Genomic DNA, 19,879 nt, shown 5'->3' with positions numbered 1-19,879 from the left:
AGATGCATGAAATAAGCAGGTGTAAACTCTGATTCCACACCAGTGGCAATATGCAACCAGGTGATGGAATTCAACGATAAGCCTCCACCAATGGGGCAGATAGGAAGTGTTTTGCTAAGCATTCAGTGCACACACACACACACACAGTGCAGACACATAAAACACGGACCTTAGAGCCACCCGAAAGGGATTAGCAGAAATTGCGTGCTCTCTCTTGTTTGTGCGTGTGTTAATTAACAAAGGGAGGGGGGGGAGTGAGGAGTGTGTCAAGGATTCATTACGCTTCTGTAATAACTGCATTACTATTTAGAACAGCCCACAATGCATAATGCACTTTAAGCGCTTTTGCTTACCTGTTCTGCCGTGCTTATGCTTACCAAGACGGATTTAACTCATTCACCTGGCGAGGGGGGTCTTTGAACTGAAGTGGTTTAGTATGACTGCGTGGATTGCGGGTGCTTAGTCAAGGGGAAATGGTGGAGGGTCATGCAAACAAGTGCTGGAGATACTTAAGATACTTCAGAGCCATTAGCCTGGCTATGCATAAGAGCGGTGTGCATCTGCTTCTCTTTTTTAGGACCCTCAAAGCATCCAAGCTTTTGTCTTTGAACAGGGCCATTTTAATGCCAAAATACTTTTAAGTGCCTGAAACCACCAGCTGTGTCCTCTGCCACCTGCAAAACACGCTGTTGAAAGATGAGGCCCTTTAAACGTGCCTATAATGAAGAGAACAATGCAGCTCTAGTGACGAACAGGCACTTTCAGTAACATAAAGGGGAAAGCAGTTAATTTTTTTCACCAATATGAATTTACACAATGGAGGCCCACAGTAGTAACCTTTTGGACAGCAGGTAATTGATGTGTATGAACTGTAAGAGAATGGTTGCTTCCCTCCACAGTGGAGCCACTCAGACACACATTGGGGTGATAATAATGTGGAGAGTGAAGATAAGTGGAAGAGTGTGTGTATTGATCTGTCTGTAGATTAGCGCTCAGACGCAGATATACGACGGAGAGCGAGGCACAGGTAAACAGTTAAATAACCTGCAGCTGCATTCTTTCAGTCTGCATGAATTACCACAGAGTCAGACAGCTGCAGTGTGTGTACCCGTGCAAGTATATGTGTAAGAGAGTGGGGGTGCTGTGTTGATGTTGTGTTGGGCAGATGCATCATATTTGTGTGCATGTGTGCATATTTAATTAGTGTGAGAGAGATTACATGTGTGGAATAATCTTCCAGTCTTTTGCATTGTATATATTGTGTGTGTGTGTGTGTGTGTGTAAGAAAGTGAAGCTGCTGGATTGTATGTGTGTGTATAATTGGTTGTGTGGGAAAGTGTGACTGAGGCTGCAGAGTTTATTTTGAGTATATTACTAGTGCAATATTAGTGTATTATGACTGTCATATTTCAACTGTTATCTGAGAGTAGTATGAGTGTATGATGAATGTATTATAAGTGTATTATAGGAGTGTTATACTAAAGCAATAAGGCTGTGCAGACTTGTGGTACAGCCTCAAGTGGCGGCCAACATAAAACATGATAAAATACACAATTTTTCCAAAAAGAATGTATTATTAATAATGATCCACATAAATACATATTCTGCCAAGAAATGTTTAGAGTATGGTGTCGTTGCCAAGCAACCATGGATTGCTGTATCTTGCCGTCATTTCATGCATTTTTAAAACTTTTTGTCGTATAACAATGAACATATGATAATACAGCACTGTTTCATGTAAAAACCAAATTAGCAGATTACCACTGCGAGTCTTATTTAACACAAAGCCAGTAGTGCCCTACTTTAATCCAAGCCTGTGGTATTAATGATGGCGTTGTAGCCTCTTTACTACAAATGTATTACTAATGTAAAATGATTGACTAATAATGCACTTATTATTAGTATATTACACATCTATGTATCGCATGAGTGTGCTATATCTATGAATCAAGTATATTATGAGTGTCATATGAGTAAGTTTTTTCGAAGTGGTGCATGTGTAATGCGAATGTAATCTAAATGTAATATGAGTGCTTTAAAACTATATTATGTATGTTCTGAGTTTAATACAATTGTATGTTATGCGTGTATGTTACATATTATGCATGTATTACAAGTATATTGCTTGTGTGAAAAGTGTATGTTATTAAGATAATTTGAGTGTAATATGAGTGTTGTCTGACTGAGTTAGGTGTGTACTACAAGTACATTACTAGTGTAATATGAGTATTTGAAGTGTATTACAAATATATTGCGAATGTCTTATGAGTATATTGTGTGCTAGGAATGTACTCGGAGTGCATTGAGTGCATTACAGATGCATTATGAGTTTAATCTATTAGTGTATTATAAGTATCTTACAAGTGTAAAATCAGATCATAGTGTGTATCTGAACATGTGTGTGTGTGTGAGAGAGTGAGGGTGATGTGTTGTATTTTTGTGTGTGTGTGTGTTAGTGATTATGATGGTGATGGTATCAGCAGCTCTGCTGCAGCTCTGCTATATTTATCATTCAGAGTGTCTCTCTGCTCTGAGCCCTCTGCTGCCTCACACTCCCCTCACACTCATCAGCCCTCTGCCTTCACACACACACACAACATTATCCACCTGCTGCACGTACACACACTCACACAGCTACAATCGAAAGAGACGGGACTATAAAAGTGACCTTGATTCGTTCAAGAGCAGGCCTGAGGTTCCCACCAGCAGAAAGTGTAAGACACGGATACGGCATCTGAAAAAAAAACAGCTTTACTACTAGTGGCACAGAGGCAGATGCAGGCTATGAAGGACAGGGGGAGGCATAGGCAATTAAATAAAATTATTATTTAATTTACAATAGCTATTTTGTTTTACTTTTAAAACAACCGGTATGCTGTTGTAACACATGCAGAATGGGGCTTCACAGTCATGTTGGAAACAGTGTCAACTAGAAGGCAACAGATGTTGATCCAAGATGTGTATATGGCTTTCAGTGTTAATGGTGTCTTCACAGAGGTGCAGGTTACCCATGGGCAGTAATGCACCTCCATACCATAATCGATCCTGTCTTTTAAACTTTACACTGGTAACAATCTGGATGGTACTTTCCTTTTTTGCCTGGAAAACATAACGTTCATTGTTTCCATATACAATCTGAAACCACAGCACACATATCCCCTGTTCCTCAGTCTATTTCAGATGAGCATGAGACTAAACATGTCATCAGCATTTCCGGATGTTGGTGATACATGCCGTCAGCTGTGCATAATACAATCTTAACCTGTATTTGTGGAAGTTGTGATGAATGTTTATTGACATGTCACGATTGGCCCCTCCCAGTCCATGTGTTCATGTTTTGGTTTAGCCCGGTTTTTCCTAAATTCTCCAATCATAAGATAAGATAAGATAATCCTTTATTAGTCCCACAGCGGGGAAATTCATCTTCAAGCATGATTTGAATCACCTTTTGAAGTTGCTTTTTGAACATTTCTTAATGTCTAAAATTCATCCTGTCCCATCTTTTTTTGGAATGGGTCACAAGAAGGGGTGGACAATAAAACAATAACGATAATTATCGCAATATAAACTCTCCTCGATAGAGTGATGAGAGGTTTGAAAAATTTTTGATATAATACACCATTCTCACATTTCCACATTCAAGTGTAAGCCCTGGTGGTGTTTTGTTCTGCAAGGTAAGCGACACTACTCTGCTATCGCCAGGACAGGGCGACGAATTGGGTCTTTATCAACTAGCGTCTAAAAAATGGAGTTATACGTTCCCTGTTTGAGTGAAGCGACCAGCGATTTGTTCTCCTGTGACCAAGTGTGCGTGACAAGATAAGTGGTGTAACTGTGCTGTCCTACAGTGAACTCACCTTTTTCTGTAAATCCTAACAAGCTATAGGAGCGTTAAATCACACATGCTCCTTTCAACTAAATCGTTGTTACAGCGCTAAAAAGTCTTATTTAAGTATTATTGCATTTACAAGCAACGGAAGTAAAAGAAGTAGTTCATGCAAGTTACTGCCCTGATTTAAAATAAACCGAGGAAGCTGTGAGGCGTTGGAAAGCAGGAGAACGCTGTTTTTCCAGGCTAGCTGTTTTTAGCAGCTGGCTAATTTGAAGCAGCACTCCATCACTCGCGCAACACGGGGAGTTGTCAAACAAGACACAAAAGCACTGCTTTAAACATACCTAAAAGGAGGACTCTGTTTATCTGGTATTGATATATTGCGGTTCACCCCTCAAACTACTGTGATGAACAGAGAAATCCAGTCGTCTGCTAGCTGGTGTTTCAATATATGCTCTGAAATGGATGCGATAGGAGTGATGGCAGGGAGGTGGTGTGATCCATCACTGACCTACCAAGTCAGCTAATGTTTGCTGTTTGTACTAAGTTGACATTGTTGAGAAACTAAACAGTTTAGCACTGTTGTTGGCCACTTGTTTTTACCTGGACAGTCTAGTACTAGTCACAAGACAGCTAAAAATAATATAAAATTATAAAATAATAAATTATGACTATTACAAAAACTCGCTTTTCCAGCTGATAAAAACAGCTCAAAAGACACTTTCTCCCACTCTTCTCATGACAGATCTATGAAATGTTCCACTGTTTGGTGAGTGTTTGTTGTGTTCTGATAGTTTAAAACAGCAATTATCAGGAGCAAAAATCAGCCTTTAAAGTTGAAAGAAATATTGATGTGACATTTATTGCAGTATGTATTGATATCATACAGTATGAATTTAGTTTATCATGATTACATTTTTGGCCATATCGCCCAGCTCTAGTCACAGGTAACAATTTCAGAATCAGTACGTATTTACCATAAACAACAAAAAGTTAAAACTCTAAAGATCTTCTCTTTGCACTGTTCTTATTCAGTGGATTTGCCTTGCGTTTCACATATTGTCCCAACTCTTTTGGAATTGAGGTTTGTAGCTTGAGTCTGGTGTCTAGAAAATAAAGTATTGTTGATAAGCACATCCTGTTTCAGAGAATAGAAGAGGAGCATCACTATCCACTTTCCATGTACTATCACTTTCATTCTACACGACTTTTACAAAGAGCTGAATCGCCAAATCCCCAAAAAGATGTCTGACCTAACACAGCAGCACATTGCACATTGTGTGTGGTTGCGTATTCATGTCTGTGCACCTATAGGTACATCTGTGGTTCGTAAGTTTGCACAGGACTGGTATCTATTGCATACTTCTACAAACAGGATTTACAGAGCGCAAGTATAAGCCTGGATTTTCTCTCTAGCTCCAGGGGGAACACGCAGGCTGAGCTGAATATATTACCTCAGTGCATTTACTTTTCATTCAGGAGCTAGCACTTAGCACACACAGTTTCTCCACTCTTCTTAAAGGGATTTCACCAAGAGCAGAGCGGACCATTAACTGTACAGCACAGGACAAACCCAGACGACTTTCTGAATTACATATATACTTTGTCTCCCTCTCACTCACAATCTCTCCGTCTTACTCTTTCTCACTTTATATATAGTAGAGCACAAGGAACAACTTAACAAGGGATACAAATGAACACAGACTTTTTATGCAGTAAAAGAAGGTCAAGCAGCTTGTGCTTCGGGCCACATTGCCACATTTCCTACCACATTTCCCACCACATTTCCCACGGTCTCCCATGAGAATTCAGAGCCATTCATCAGCATTTTAAAGAAATCTGTGCTAAAGAGGGTTTTCAGGGCATGTACGTTTTTTTTTTTTTTTCAACACAGGTTTTTTTGGTCACTGAGCTGTTTGTGTAAATAAAAAAAAATATCCAACCTCAACTTACTTTAATCTCCATCTTGTTACCTACAACGCAACGCCATTTTGAAGCAGCTGACAAACTCACAGCAAGCTCTCGTAAGGGGTAATCACTGCCTCTTGTAGTAAACAAAGACAAATAAAGTATCTTTGGGCTTTTTGTTCCATACATTTACACAGATTTTAGGATGAGAAAGAGAAAACATCTGAAAACAGTGTTTTCCTCTGATTTATTAGTGTCTCTCAGATGTTAGTATTTTGGTTTTAAGTAAATATATTAATGAAAGTGATAATAACAGCTGGTAAACCTGTAGTTGTCAAACACTTTACCGATGTGTGTTGTTTTTATTTGCTGCTCTACACTGGACACAAAATAACTGCCGTTGTTTGACGCACAGTCAGTGCCAGTTTTCATGTGTAACTTAATGTGTGTGTTATTATAGATAAAATATAATGCGATTCCTTTAGAACATATATTTGTTTGTTTTATAGAACTAACTTTGCTTGCACTCATTCATCACATGTTTTGGCAGTCGTTAAACTGACCCTCTGTCTGTTACAGTGAACCCACCCAAGGGGAAACTTGGTGTTGGTATATGCTGCTTGTTTGAAATATCATTTTTCCAGCTTACATATTTTTAAAGTTATTCAACAACCACAATGTGTTAGGTTGTGCCCCACTGTCTCCTATACGTTCAACTTACTGCACTCGCTCTTTACTGTCTTTCTCTCCTTCTCTTTCTCTTGGTCTGCTTTTTCTTTTTTCTTTCTCTGTTTCTCGTTCTCTCTCTCTCTCTCTAATCGCTCTCTTTTTAGCTATCTCTCTCTTCTTTCTGTTTCCTTCTCTCTTTTTCTCTCACTCTACTTTCTCCCATTCTCTCTTTCACTTTCTGTCAGTTTCTTTCTCTTTCTCCTTCCCTCTCTTACTGTACTGTCTTTGTCTCTTACTCTGCTGTCTTTCTCACTCAGACACTTTCTTTCTCCTCTGTCTCTCTCTAAGTCTACTCTCTGTCTCTCACTTTACTCTTTCTCTCACTCTCTACTCTGTCTCTCTCTTTTTCTCACACACAGACTCTACTCTCTGTCTCTCTCTCCTTTACTCTTTCTTTTTCTCTTTCTTTCTCTCTCTCTCTCTCTCTCTCTCTCTCTTCCTCGCTTTGCTGTCTCACTCATACACTTTTTATTTCTATTCTCTGTCTCACACACACACTTTCTGTCTGTCTCTCTCTCACTCTACTGTCTTTCTCTCTCACTCTCATTCTACTCTCTCTCTCTCTCTCTCTCTCTCTCTCTCTCTCTCTGTGATGAAGGCAGGTGTGATCCTGGTAAACACAGTAAAAAAAGTGGAAAGTCTTGTCTCAGCATCTTCTCTCAGTCCGACGTTATTGTGCTCTTTTCTATTCTTGTTCATCAGTGTGCATGATAAATGTAGCTGTGTGCACACCTGATTAATAAGTACGCACCTCATATGTTGCTCCACTTTTTAGTTTTAATGAACTTCAGTGTTTCCTCTGCGTGTTTGGGGAAGGCAGAGGGCTTTAGTGAATTGGGGAAATTCTTAATTAAAGTGTGTTTGTTTGCACCTGTTGAGCGGCCGGGAGGGATGTTTGAGTAAATAAACTTCATTACACACACAGGCATGGACTAAACTCTAATCAGCTTCTTATCCAGGCTGATCCGAGTGTCAGAGCCTCTACTGTTTTCTGGTTTAAAGCCAGACTCAAAAAAGTCATTTATTTTTATTTTTCCTCTGCAAACTCACTTAATAACATAACGGGCTTTAACACCTTCTTACTTTGGCCTGATTATACTGGCTGATTCATTTAAAACGCCTGTATTTTTCCAGTTATTATTCATTTTTACATGGTCACCTTTGCACAGGTTGTGCCTTAAACATGGATAGAAGTGAATGACCTTGATTTCTGTTTTATTGACTGGCCTGTATTGGAGACTCATTCATAAAGCAGTCTCCTTATAACTTCAGCATGAATGGGCAGAGCTAAACTAGTATAAGCTGAATTGATGATCATATGTAAATGTGTTCATGGTTGTGACATTACAAAAACAGTGAATTCAAAACGGGCTGTTTCCACAGCTTCATTTCTGTATGTGGACTCTATGGACAGGGGAGTGAATGCACTGAAACTTTAAGGGGCCCAAAACTGAGTTTTCCTCACTTCTAAAAAGTCTGAAGTAGTAAACAAACTTCATTAAAGTGAAAAAATATATCATTCACTTCTCAATCCGTCCAGCCCATACATGGAAACTGTGCTGCAAAAACAGCTCATTTTGAGTTGTGTTTTTGTGATGTCACAAAAACACATTTACATATCCATCTATTCAATTTACAGCAGTTTAGCTCCATTCATTCAAGCTGAAGTTAAACGAGTGTTAAATCCTGGGCAGCTTTTTAAATAAGATGCAATATAGCACAGCCAATCAGAACAGAGATCATTTACATATGCCAGAAACAAAAACAGCCTGTTTGTAAAAATTAAAATATATGTTTGTAAAAATTTATTTTGGTACATAAAAGCATTGTTTGGACATCAGATAGAAAAAGGTAAGATACATGAAAAAAGTTGGATATTTAACAGTGCTTACCTACTACATAAAGCTTTTATTTAAAATAACAAAAAAACAAGGGACATTTGGTTTTACATGCTATGGGCCCTTTAAAAATGGATGGAGCTACGAGTGGGATTTTAATTACGTCCATTCTTTCTCCACATTCCTTCCTCCTCATGTGTCTACTCTTCCGTTATTTTCCCATTCCTGTATTTTGGTTCAGGATGTGAGGCAGTCAGTCATCGCTGCGGTCAGTCCGGCAGTTTGCGCACACTGTAGTCAAAATGATTTCCATGGAAATGATTTTGGAGCTGGATATTTTTTTTCTGTCTTTTTTTCTCCTCCTGGTGAGATGCAGTGGCTTTGAGGTGGGAGAAAATGGATTCCAGGAGACAGGAGGAGAACAGAGAGGGAAAGGATGATTGCTGAGCGGCAATGCTGCTAGATACGCTGTGATTGTATTCTCACCGATAACCCCATGCAGCTCCGCTATAATGGCCAATCCATTTAAATAGCCTTATCTGGGCTCCCCCTGTAGAAGCTCACTGCTTTGGTCTCTGCAGTGCATGAGGGAGAGGGAGAGAGAGAGAGATGAAAAAGCGAGGGATGAGAGGGGTCGTTGAGCATTACCATATAAATGACCGTATCTGATACAAGTAAATGAGAGATCAACACAGGTATGAGTGTGTGGCTGTGCATGATGTTTGAAAGAGAAATTCATTTTATGACAGCACCTGCAAAAATCGCTCCAGCGTTGTGGCAGTTGTAAGTGCTATCGATGGCCATCGACCGTCATTACGGAATACCAAAGGCTAACGATGTGGGAGCATTAACATGTCAAACAGAAGTGATTTAGAACAGATAACAAATGCATTTTTTTATGTGATATTAATTATTACTCATTGATATCTCAATGAAATGAGTCTGAAGAAAGTGCTGATTCTGAGCAATCTTACAGTCACAGTTGCTGATATAATTATATACGCAAATAACCCCTGCTCTCATTGGGTGATCTGTCAAAAAGCAGTCCTGGCTAAACACTCTGTAGAGCTTTAGCATTTAATATGGGCAGGTTAAACTGCTAGCAGCTAAATGGAAGTGTGTAATTGCAGTCATGGTTGTGACATCACAAAGTCAATTATTTCAGACTCTTAATTTCTATATATGGGTCATGTGGACTAGCGGAATAAGTAGTTGTAGTGTAGTATAAATTTATGTGGTAAAACATAAACATGTTTTCCAACCGTACTGCATTATTTATTATCAATCTAAAAGACAAACAGATCAATCAATAGATACACACACACACACACACACACACACACACACATTGTATATGAACACACTGGCATGAGACTGTGTGAAATGATGACAAAGGCATTTTTTGGTTTACATTTACAGGTTTACCAGCTGGTAATGTCAATTTCATTAATATACTTGTTTAAAGCCAAAACTAACATCTGAAACACTAATAAAGTAGAGGAAAATCACTGTTTTCTCTTTTTTCATCCCAAAATCTGTGTAAACGAATGGAACCAAGTGACACAACATACTTTATTCGTCGTTGTTTACTTATTGTGGCTTAGTTGTAATGCTGTGCAACAAATAACCCCCTCAATATGGAGGCTGTACTTAAGCCTAACTAACACTTGCTATGAGCTTGTCAACTGTTTCGAAACGTTCTACATTGCAACAAGATGCTGATTAAAGTAATTTAGGGTTTTATTTTGTGATTTACACAAACATCTCAGTAGCTGAAAAAACTTGTGCTGAAAAAAATGACTTACATGCCCTGAAAACACAGCATAACTCTTTAGCAAAGATCTCTTCTGTGAGTTCTTGCGGGAGACCATGGATAGGAAATGTGATAATGTGGCCAGAAGCACACGGAGACCTTCTTTAACAATGTAAAAGATCCATGTTAATTTAGGCCCTGCGTTAGGTTGGTCCCCACACTCTCCTACTCTTTGAAAATGGAAGGGCAGTTTACTTCAAACTTAAAATTTATAACATTTAATTATGATTTCAATTTGACATTTTGCAGTTGTTGACATTGAAACAAATGGAAAAAAGTTGGAAGTGCTGGTTTGAACCTGTTGCTACACAGAATAAGTGTGGATGATAGTTATTGTATATCAGTCAGGCACGTTGACTGGCTCACAACTTGACTCAGACATTCATCTGAATATCGGTGAAATTATGAAGAAAAGCAAATGAACAAAATTGATTAGGTCAGGACTGCTGGCCTTAATGCAGTAAATGAATAAAACTTTTTCAATCTGATATGCTTATGCTTTGCCTGTCAGGTTTGCTGCTGTCATACACAGTCATTCCTGCAGTGCTGTTCTCCTGCAGAAGGCAGCGGCATCAGGTTAAATACAGGTAAAAATAACAAACCTTTCATTAAAGAAAATTACCTTCATTAGCAAACAGGCTAAAAAGGGGCTAACAGAGTATGCTGAGAAACAGATCTACTATTGTCTGTAACTGTAGAATTACAAAGTGCTCCCATATGGAACGTAGAGCTGTTAAAATGGCAAAGAGTGTAGTGTAAAAAACAAGGTAGGTTTACTTACTGAAGCGGCCAGTTGGTGTGTAATGAACCGAAAAATAGCTGTGTCACTGTTACCAACAGATTTTTAATGTTTTGTTTAGTGCATTTATTCATCCAGGCCAGACTGTTAATATGGCAATATTATAATATACTGGCAATATATAATATACTGGCAATATTATGTATATATGATTTGTATACAAAGCAATGATATCTCTAAACAAACACATTTTGTGGGTTGATAACATGATTTGCTGTTCATAGACTAATATCTCAAGCTATTCTGCTGTGATTTGTGCACAGTGTTGGGGAAAGCAATCTTTGCTTTCTTAATCTTAAAATTGTAGAGAAACCCATAACATAACATGCAACCAATATGTTGCCCCCCCCCCCCCCCCCCCCCCGCCCCGGTTGTAACCCAGGATATAAAAATCGATTAATTTTAAGTTCAGTTTATTTTAAATGTTCAATTTATTTTTGATGTTCAAACTGAAACCTCAGCATGTGTTTATTACACCTTAACAGTAGTTTATTAAATCACTGGACTGGGGAGTCTAGTCTGAATTTTTTCTGCCATTAATTCAGTCGGGTTGCACTACTTTGGGTGTATAAATCAGGCTTTGGGCCAGCCATTCATCTAGCTGTCAGTAGAGTAAGGGTCAGAGACAGATAGATCTTCTTCTTCTTCTTTCGGCTGCTCCCTTTAGGGGTCGCCACAGCGGATCATCTGCCTCCATCTTGCCCTATCCACTGCCTCCTCTACTTTTACACCAACCATCTCCATGTCCACCTTCACTACATCCATAAACCTTCTCTGAGGTTTATTCCTCTAATCCTCCTCAACACATGACCAGAGACAGATAGATATAAAGAGACATTAGGGATATTTTAGAACCATATGTTTCAAGAACCTTTTAAAGCTGGTGTGTGTTGCTATAAGAATCTTTACTAAAAAGGTTTATTTTCAAAGAAACTTTTATGACGTACAGTATGTGTGTCAAATCATTTTAAAGGGCCCATATCATGGCAAGTATTTTCCCCATTTTATAGAGACAAAAGACGTTGATGTAGCATGTAATGTTTACAACAGTCTCAAAATATACAATTCACTCTTCAGTCATTACGGTCCAAACATGCAAACAAAACGGCCTGTTTTGAATTCAGTGTTTGAAGTTATAGAGTGTTTCAGACTGCCTTTTAAATGAGGCAAAAATCAGGGCAGCCAGTCAGAACAGAGACCATTTACATAAGTCTTAAAGGCACAGTAAAAACAGCAGCTTGATATATGTATATATATTAGCCATAATTCATTCTTACAGGACCATTTTCCAACGTCTCTTAATTCCTTAGAATTCCCAATATTACTTTGAATTGACTATTTTTGTTACTGTTTCTTTAAGTCTGATAAATGTAAATGAGCTCGGTTCTAATTGGATGCTCTTAATTGTAGCTCATTTAGAAAGCAATTGGTTTTGTGACATCGCAAAAAACATATAGTAACTACAAATAGGCAGTTTGGGCAGCTTAGTGTCCATATGTGGACGGTATGGACCATGAGACATCCAAGTCATCCAAGAACCATTTAGTTTTTAAAGCACAGAAGACAGCAGTAGTAAAAGACAACAACAGCATAGCAGGTTAGCTGGGTCAGCAGGGATAGCCTCATTCCCAGGCCCTGAACTCCACCCGGCTGCTTTTCTAATGCTGCCGGGTTCGTCTGCTGAGGGGATTTCCTTGAAAGCCTTTCTGCTGAAAGTGAGAAGAGTTTATTTATGCATTGAGGATTTTGATTAATTCCTCCCCGAGGCCTTCGGGCTTATTGAAGTGAACATGCTAAATCGGCTTTCAGCTGAAGGAGGCTCTGGGCTCTAAGAGAATAGAGCACAAGCTCGGAGTTCTGATGAGAAACAAGAGCTCATCTGATAAATAAGTAATCAAAGTGTTTCATAATAGCAGAGACGCTTAACCCAGCCAGGTCCTGCTCCCTCAGCCCTCCTGAGGCAGATGCTACAGCAGCACTGAGGGCTGTTTCTTTCAATCACTGAAACGCTCCTTGTGTAGCTCATGTGTGCAAATTCTGGGTTGTGAAGGTGTGATATATGAGCATATGCATATCTCCTACATATGCATGGTTCCTTCTCAGTAAGAGGAGCCCTGGCTGGTATTTATTTATAAACTACCTCAGACCAGGTAGGCACATCTAGGATGCTTTTGTGAGAAAGATGAGAATAAATAAAGAGGAAAAGTTCTCTTGTGAGTTTGAGACCTGGTCATCTTTGAACACTTCACTTCCGCATTCACTGTGAAATATTATAAAGCATCAGATATACCAACTTTGGTGATGCAGCACAGCAGGAAACTTGGCCTGCATACACTTCCTGCAAACCCTTCTCCACAAAAAAGTTGGGACAAAATGCGAAATACTAATAAAAACATAATGCAGTGATTAGTAAATTAGTAAAACTAGTAGATTAGTAAAATCAGTTTCACTTGTGTTTGATTGAAAATAGTACAAAAACACTGTGATTTTTTTAAAATTATTTATTTATTTATTTTTGTAAATACACACTCATTCCAAAGTTGATGTCTGCCTGTTTATCACTGTGATGCATCACCTTTCCTCATAAAACATTTAATAATCTTTCAGGAACTGAAGACACCAGTTTATCCAGCTTTGAAGTCAGAAGTTCTCCAGTTGATCAAGTCTTTAGCTGCACAACCGTACAGGGTCTTTGTTGTCATATTTTGTTTCACACATTTTCAATAGGAGACAGGCAGGCCAGTCTAGAACCCACATGCTCTGATTATGCAGCCATGCTGTTGTAACAAGTGCAGAATATTCCTTACTGTTGTCATGTTGAATAAAGTATGAACATCCCTGAAAAAGACAGTAGCCAAATGGCCAAAATCTGTATATATCTTTCAGTGTTAGTGTTAGTGTTACTTTGAGAGATGGCATGGCATGGGCACTAATACATAATAGTAATACTGCAGACCAAAACAGACCCTGGATTTCAAACTTTATGCTGGTAACATTGGACCTTATTTACCAAAATCTTCCTAAGTTTTTTCTTAAATTTGTTTGTGAGAAAGGTTTTAAGAAGAAGTATGTCAGATTCATGACTTGTCCTTAAACCACAGAATCGTTTGCACCTTTGTGCTCTTGAGTGTGTGTAGATTCTGAAGAACAAATCTCAAATAAGAAAACATTGGTCCAAAACATTGGAATTTTTTCTGAAGAATGGTTGGTGTATTAGACCCATTGGATGGTCCTTCACATCTTTGGCCCAGAGAACACTATGGCTGTTATTTCCATAAACAATCTAAAGGCCTAATCCATCAGATGACAATACATGTTTCCACTGTGCATCTGTCCATTTCAGATGAACTTGAGCCCAGAAAAGATGAAGTGCACCTATATGGTAAGTGCATCTTGTAAAATGGGCAATGAGTGAAAAAGCAGTCATTTTCAGGGTTTTGGACCAGCCAGTCTTTTTCTTATTTGCCTTCTCTCCACATTCTGGCCCATGGAAGGCAGCGGCTAGCTCCATGTTCATTCTACTAGAGTAAAAATATGCTTTTTTTCGTAGGTAGCAACATTTTCTATTGCATGAAAGCTCAGTTAACTGTTATATCACTGTACTTACCTTTACATGTTTACACATGGTCCTGTAGGTTTTATCCAATGTCTGTAGCTTGCACACAAACACTGAGAAGACACCTGTGTCTTTCTGCAGCACAGCTAACCTTTGCTCATAACATTACTCATGATTATTAGACACAGATCTGAAGCAGTTGTGCAGTGTAGAGTTGAAATTGAAGTATATAATTATGTTCTAGGTACCTGTACAGTTGTTTTGCAAGCACTCTATAATCGTAGATCAAATAATGGATCAATATCTGGTGCCACATTTTAATCATCCTCAGGTTTAGTCTGACCAAAACAAACATATAGCATAATGTAATTTTCACTATTGTGACCTTTGGCCCCATTCTTTTAAGACATGCTCACTACACTTCAATTAGCTCTTCCTGTGGGCATCTTTAGTTATCATTATCCTAATAAGGGTATGAGTAATTATCCTGCGATTGGTTTGTGGCTTATGTACTGGCAGTGCGTTTGCCCATGGCTGGTGTATCTGTCCAACATGACCAGTAAACTAGCTTGTCCGGATGCCCATTGTTTTTCAGTAAACGCTTGTTTTTGCTCACTAATGAATGACTCCTGCAATGCAAAGCTGCCAAATTAAGTGCAAATAATGGATTTACATCTTTGTAAATGGACAAAACATAGCATTCGCTCGCCCTTCAATTGGTTATGCAGTTCACCGAGGCCCCAATTAGTCTTGATGGAAGGCATTTTCTGTGGAGCGGAAAGGGCTGCCTGTGCTGTTCCGCCTGATAACGTGATTGATTGGAATATTCTCTTGCTGGTCCGGCATGGCTGGGAGTCATTAGAGAGTTCTTCACTGAGTGCACCAAGTATCTGTTTATGATTCAACAGTTCGCAGCGTGGTCTTTATTGAGGAGGGAGGGAAAACATAGCTGAGAGTTCCAATTTTTGGACATAAGCCTAGGTATCAGCTACAGTGAGTCTTTTTTTATATAACTGTATTCAGAACTAAAGAGGGCTCGGTGTACTGGACACTGGGCATTTCAGCTTTTAGAGTCTTAAATGGCATAGAAAACCATATTTTCGACACTTGTGAGTAAAAATTTGATGTAGGATGTAAACATTGGTACGTCTCCAGTCTGTGCAGTCCATATAACAGTGGAAGCTTATGTTTTGTGACACAGAGGAATCTAATATAATGGCAAAAAAAATGTACTCAAAAATTTGGAACCACCTTTAATATTACATCATTTATTGCATTCATAGGACCCAAGGAAACTCTCTTTTTCTCCATTTTACAATTATCAACATTACATGCATATAAAACTCAGAAACCATGTGGGCTCACTGGTTGTGGGTTCACTACATTTTGGTTTCATGGCAGATCACTCACAATGACCATTTTACTTGTCAAGCCTCCACGGTATCATGGTTCCTCCTTGTTCTTGTGTCTGTTACTTGCCCTGTGCGGTAGCCCTGTGCTTTCTGCCATGTGCTTCTCATTATCTCCTGTGTATAAATACCTGCCTGTTTATAGAGTTCCTTTGCAAAGTTTTGCAACTTTATTCGTTGCATACTTAGTGTTCATTTTTTTGTCTGATTTTCTCATGTTTATGACCTTTTTCTCGTTTTGTGTCTTTGGAGTCCTCTTTTGGGATTGTTTGTCTAAGACTGATGATGTATTTAACCTTCTTTTTTCTGTTAGCACTTATGTTTGTATTTCTACTCTTCACTGTTCTGAACTGGCCTGGCTCAGACACTCCTTCTGTTAGGCAGCTCTTTGTTAACAAATACTCTTTGAACTTTTACATCCACAAGTTGGTTTAACGTTACAGTACTATGTAGAAATTTTGAGAAATCTGTGGTATTCCGCTTTATGTTTTCATTCTGTACACATATAACAGTGGTTTTCTTCTTTTCTTAGATTACCAGTTTCCTACTAATCATTAGACACACAGGATCAACATATTAGATTGTTGATCATTGTATACATTTTTATGCAACCAAATAATTAATTTTGCTGGAAACATTGACTCCTGCTCAGACTGATTGAATGCTGATTGTTAGTGTGTGTCTGGAACACAAACAAAGCTGGATACAAAGCTGAAAAACAGCACTGTTTTCAATTCATTGGTTTTGTAATGTCGCAAAAACCAATGGATTTACGTAAATCCACCTATTCAACTTACAGTAGTTTCGCTCTGCCCTTTGATGCCTAAGTTATAAGGGGTGTTGCAGCCCAGACTCCTTTTTGAATGAGACACAATCAGTTTACAGCCAGTCGAAACAGAGCTCATTTACATATCAGTCTTAAAGGCACAGTAACAAAAGCAACCTTTTTTGATGAATTGGAATAATTAAAGAATTGGAGAAGTAAGGAATTCTAAGGATTAAAGAGAGGTTGGAAAAATGTCATGTAAAATCCATTACGGCTGGTCTTTACATTTGCCTGACTGCATGTCTATGGACTGTTGGGGGGAACCCACACAGACACGAGGAGAACATGCAAACCACACAGAAAGGACCCTGGTCACCCGGCCAGGGAATCAAACCCATGCCTTACTTGCTGTGAGGCGACAGAGCTACCCACCACACCACCGTGCGGCCCTACATATAAACAGCATAAATTATTTTTAAAAATGCAGAATAAAACAATTGTATAAGTTCCATACAAATTAAAGGTTTTCCCTAGAACCGCAGGTCTGAGCTGAGCCATTTAAAAAGGTTTATCTTTAATAATGTAACAATAGAAATGGCTCACCTCAACCAACCTCAGTAGAGAAGATACAACCATAACTAGTCCCTGTTGTTGGTACACAATGCAATTCAGTCCAGTTTACACTTGATTAGTAGTTTAATGGATGTTATTAAATGCTGCACCATGTCCTAATTACAAAATGCCAGGCTCATGCATCATTTTAATTCATATCCACCTTGTGCCACATGTGCTGCCAATATTTAATGAGAACTCCCCAGACAATCTCACCTGATGCCATGGAGAAGAGGTAGTGGTTCAGTTTCAGTATGTGTTCATGTCTTAACTCTGTCTCACCCTCTGAACTCATTAGTACACTCTGCCACTGGGATGGGTGCTTATAGGAGAATTTTTATTGGACATCTGATACAAACATATCCTCCATACTGAGCAATTAAGTGCATTTGTAATCAGCTTTTGTTGTCTATTCATAATCATGTTAGTTCAAATTGTATATAATTCTATAATATTCTGCAGCACAATGTACATCATTCTACAGCAATGCTATACTGTTGTATATGATTTTATTTAGATTTAATTACTGTTAATTAACAGAACACAATGCAGCTGTTCTGAAATGTACTGCTGATTGTAAAAGGCTCATATTATAATTTTATCCTGTGTTCTATATGTTTTTATTTTTCCCTGAAGGCAAATTATGGCATTTATGATATCTAATGTGCTAAAAACATAATTCATTTTTATATGACTATTTTCCAACATCTCTTTATAAAGTTAAACTGGCAGTGTCTGATACAGTATTTGTAAATTATTGGCTGCCCTGTATTGTGCCTTATTCAAAAAGCAGACTGGGCTGAAACACTCCTTATAACTTCAGCATAAATGGGCGGGGCTAAACTGTTGCATATCTGAATAGGCAGATATATAAAAAATGTCAAATGTTTTGTGTGACATCACAGAAACACAGAATTTAAAAACCCAGCCTAGTTTTTGTACAGACTGCATGTACTGGGAAGTAAATGGTTTTGAAAAAGTAAATTTTACAATAAATTTTACAATTTTTGTACATGTGGCCATGTAACTATAGAGCTAAAATGTAGCAAAGTGGCATTTTGAATATTTGGTTTTATCCCCTGCGTCTGTGTTTTCTGCTGAAGTCTGGTTAAATAAAAGGACAAATTACCATCGACCTTCTTTATAAATTCATCTGGATTGTTTTCCTCTCCTGCTGTAAACATGGAGTTATCTAGTCACTGAGAGATGAGATTGCTAGCTATTTATATGGAGATAAAGAGAGGGAGGGCAGAGAGACGGGGAGGAGGGTGTGCAGAGAAAGATGCAGAGTAAGACGGAAGCTGAAAGAGCGAGAGAGAGAGAGAGAAGTGTTAAAAAGAGAAAGGTAGAGAAAATAACGAGAAATAATTAAAGAGGTGAAAGAATGAAAGTGTGTGGAGAGAGTGAATGTCAAGAAAGAAAAGGGGAGAAAAGTAAAAAAAGATGAACGAGAGAGAGAGAGAGAGAGAGAAAATGATGGAGAGAAATAAAAGACTCAAAGGGAGAAGGCTAGACGGAGAAAGTGACAAAGTGGGGGGAGCAAGAGAGAGAAAGAGAGTGGGTGAGTGAGATCAAAGGTGAAAGGAAGAGTGAATGAGAAGAGAGAAAGGAGAGAAGAGAAGCATAAAAGAAAAAAGAGAAGAAAAGGAGTGAGAGAGGGAGTAAGAGGCGTGATGGAGAGAAAAGATGGAGCAACAGAAAGCAGAAGAGAGATTGAGAGAAGGAGAAGGAGAAAAAGTGGCAGAGAGTGAGGTAGAGGAGTAATGACAGAGAAAAAGAGAGGGAGAAAAAGAGAGAGAAGGCAGCCAGTGCGATAAAAGAAGCAGAAGAAGAGAGAGCAAAGGAAAAAGAAATAAAGATGGAATGAAAGGAAGGAGGAAAGAGAATAAGTGAGGATAAGGATCAGAAAGAGAGGGAAGAAGAGAGAAAGAAAGGGAAGGTAGAGCGAGAGAATGAAACACGCTGAAAGGTGCTGCGATTTTTCCCTTTACTTCTCGCTCCGTTTTGCACCTAACTGTAAATTGGCTCATTAGCCTGTTTAAATGTTTGAACATGGGAGAGATGACAGAGAGAGAGAGAGAGGGACGAGTTTCATTACGCTGAGGAGAGGGACGGCGGGAGCTCTCTTGTGGCATTGGCTTCGTTAACCTGTATTTGCTTAACGAGCAGCCGCTGTTTCCAGCCTGGCAATTAGCAAGCCTCCCCCTGACCCTGCGAATCCCCTCTCAGCCCGGCCCCCACTGCCATGCGTTAGTATTCGGGAGAGGGAGCGGCCTCCTGTCACTCACTCCCTCACTCTGGGCAGTACGTGCACGTCCAACTCCACTCTGTGGCTTTGCGGCACACACAGGTGGGCTTTACCATTGCTCCGGGCTTGCCACGGGCACTCTTTGCAAAGTATTTGTGAGCGAATGAATTTCGAAAGCAGATGATAGAGCTTTTGGAAAAAAAGAAACGAATGATGGCCAGCACCCAGAGTGCACCAGACTACATGTACAGCTATAACTGATCTGTGGGGCGTTCAGGACTGATGCACCGCAGAACAGTCTTTAAAGTGTCCTCTTTTGTGTCTCTGTCCAAGATGCTGATTGGCTCAGGCTTGGATAAGCAGATAGAA

The sequence above is a fragment of the Pygocentrus nattereri genome, chromosome 18, assembly GCF_015220715.1.
Source record: "Pygocentrus nattereri isolate fPygNat1 chromosome 18, fPygNat1.pri, whole genome shotgun sequence".
NCBI classification, from domain to species: Eukaryota; Metazoa; Chordata; class Actinopteri; order Characiformes; family Serrasalmidae; genus Pygocentrus; species Pygocentrus nattereri.
The sequence above is the reverse complement of the archived record's forward strand: the minus strand, read 5'-3'. Positions refer to the sequence as shown.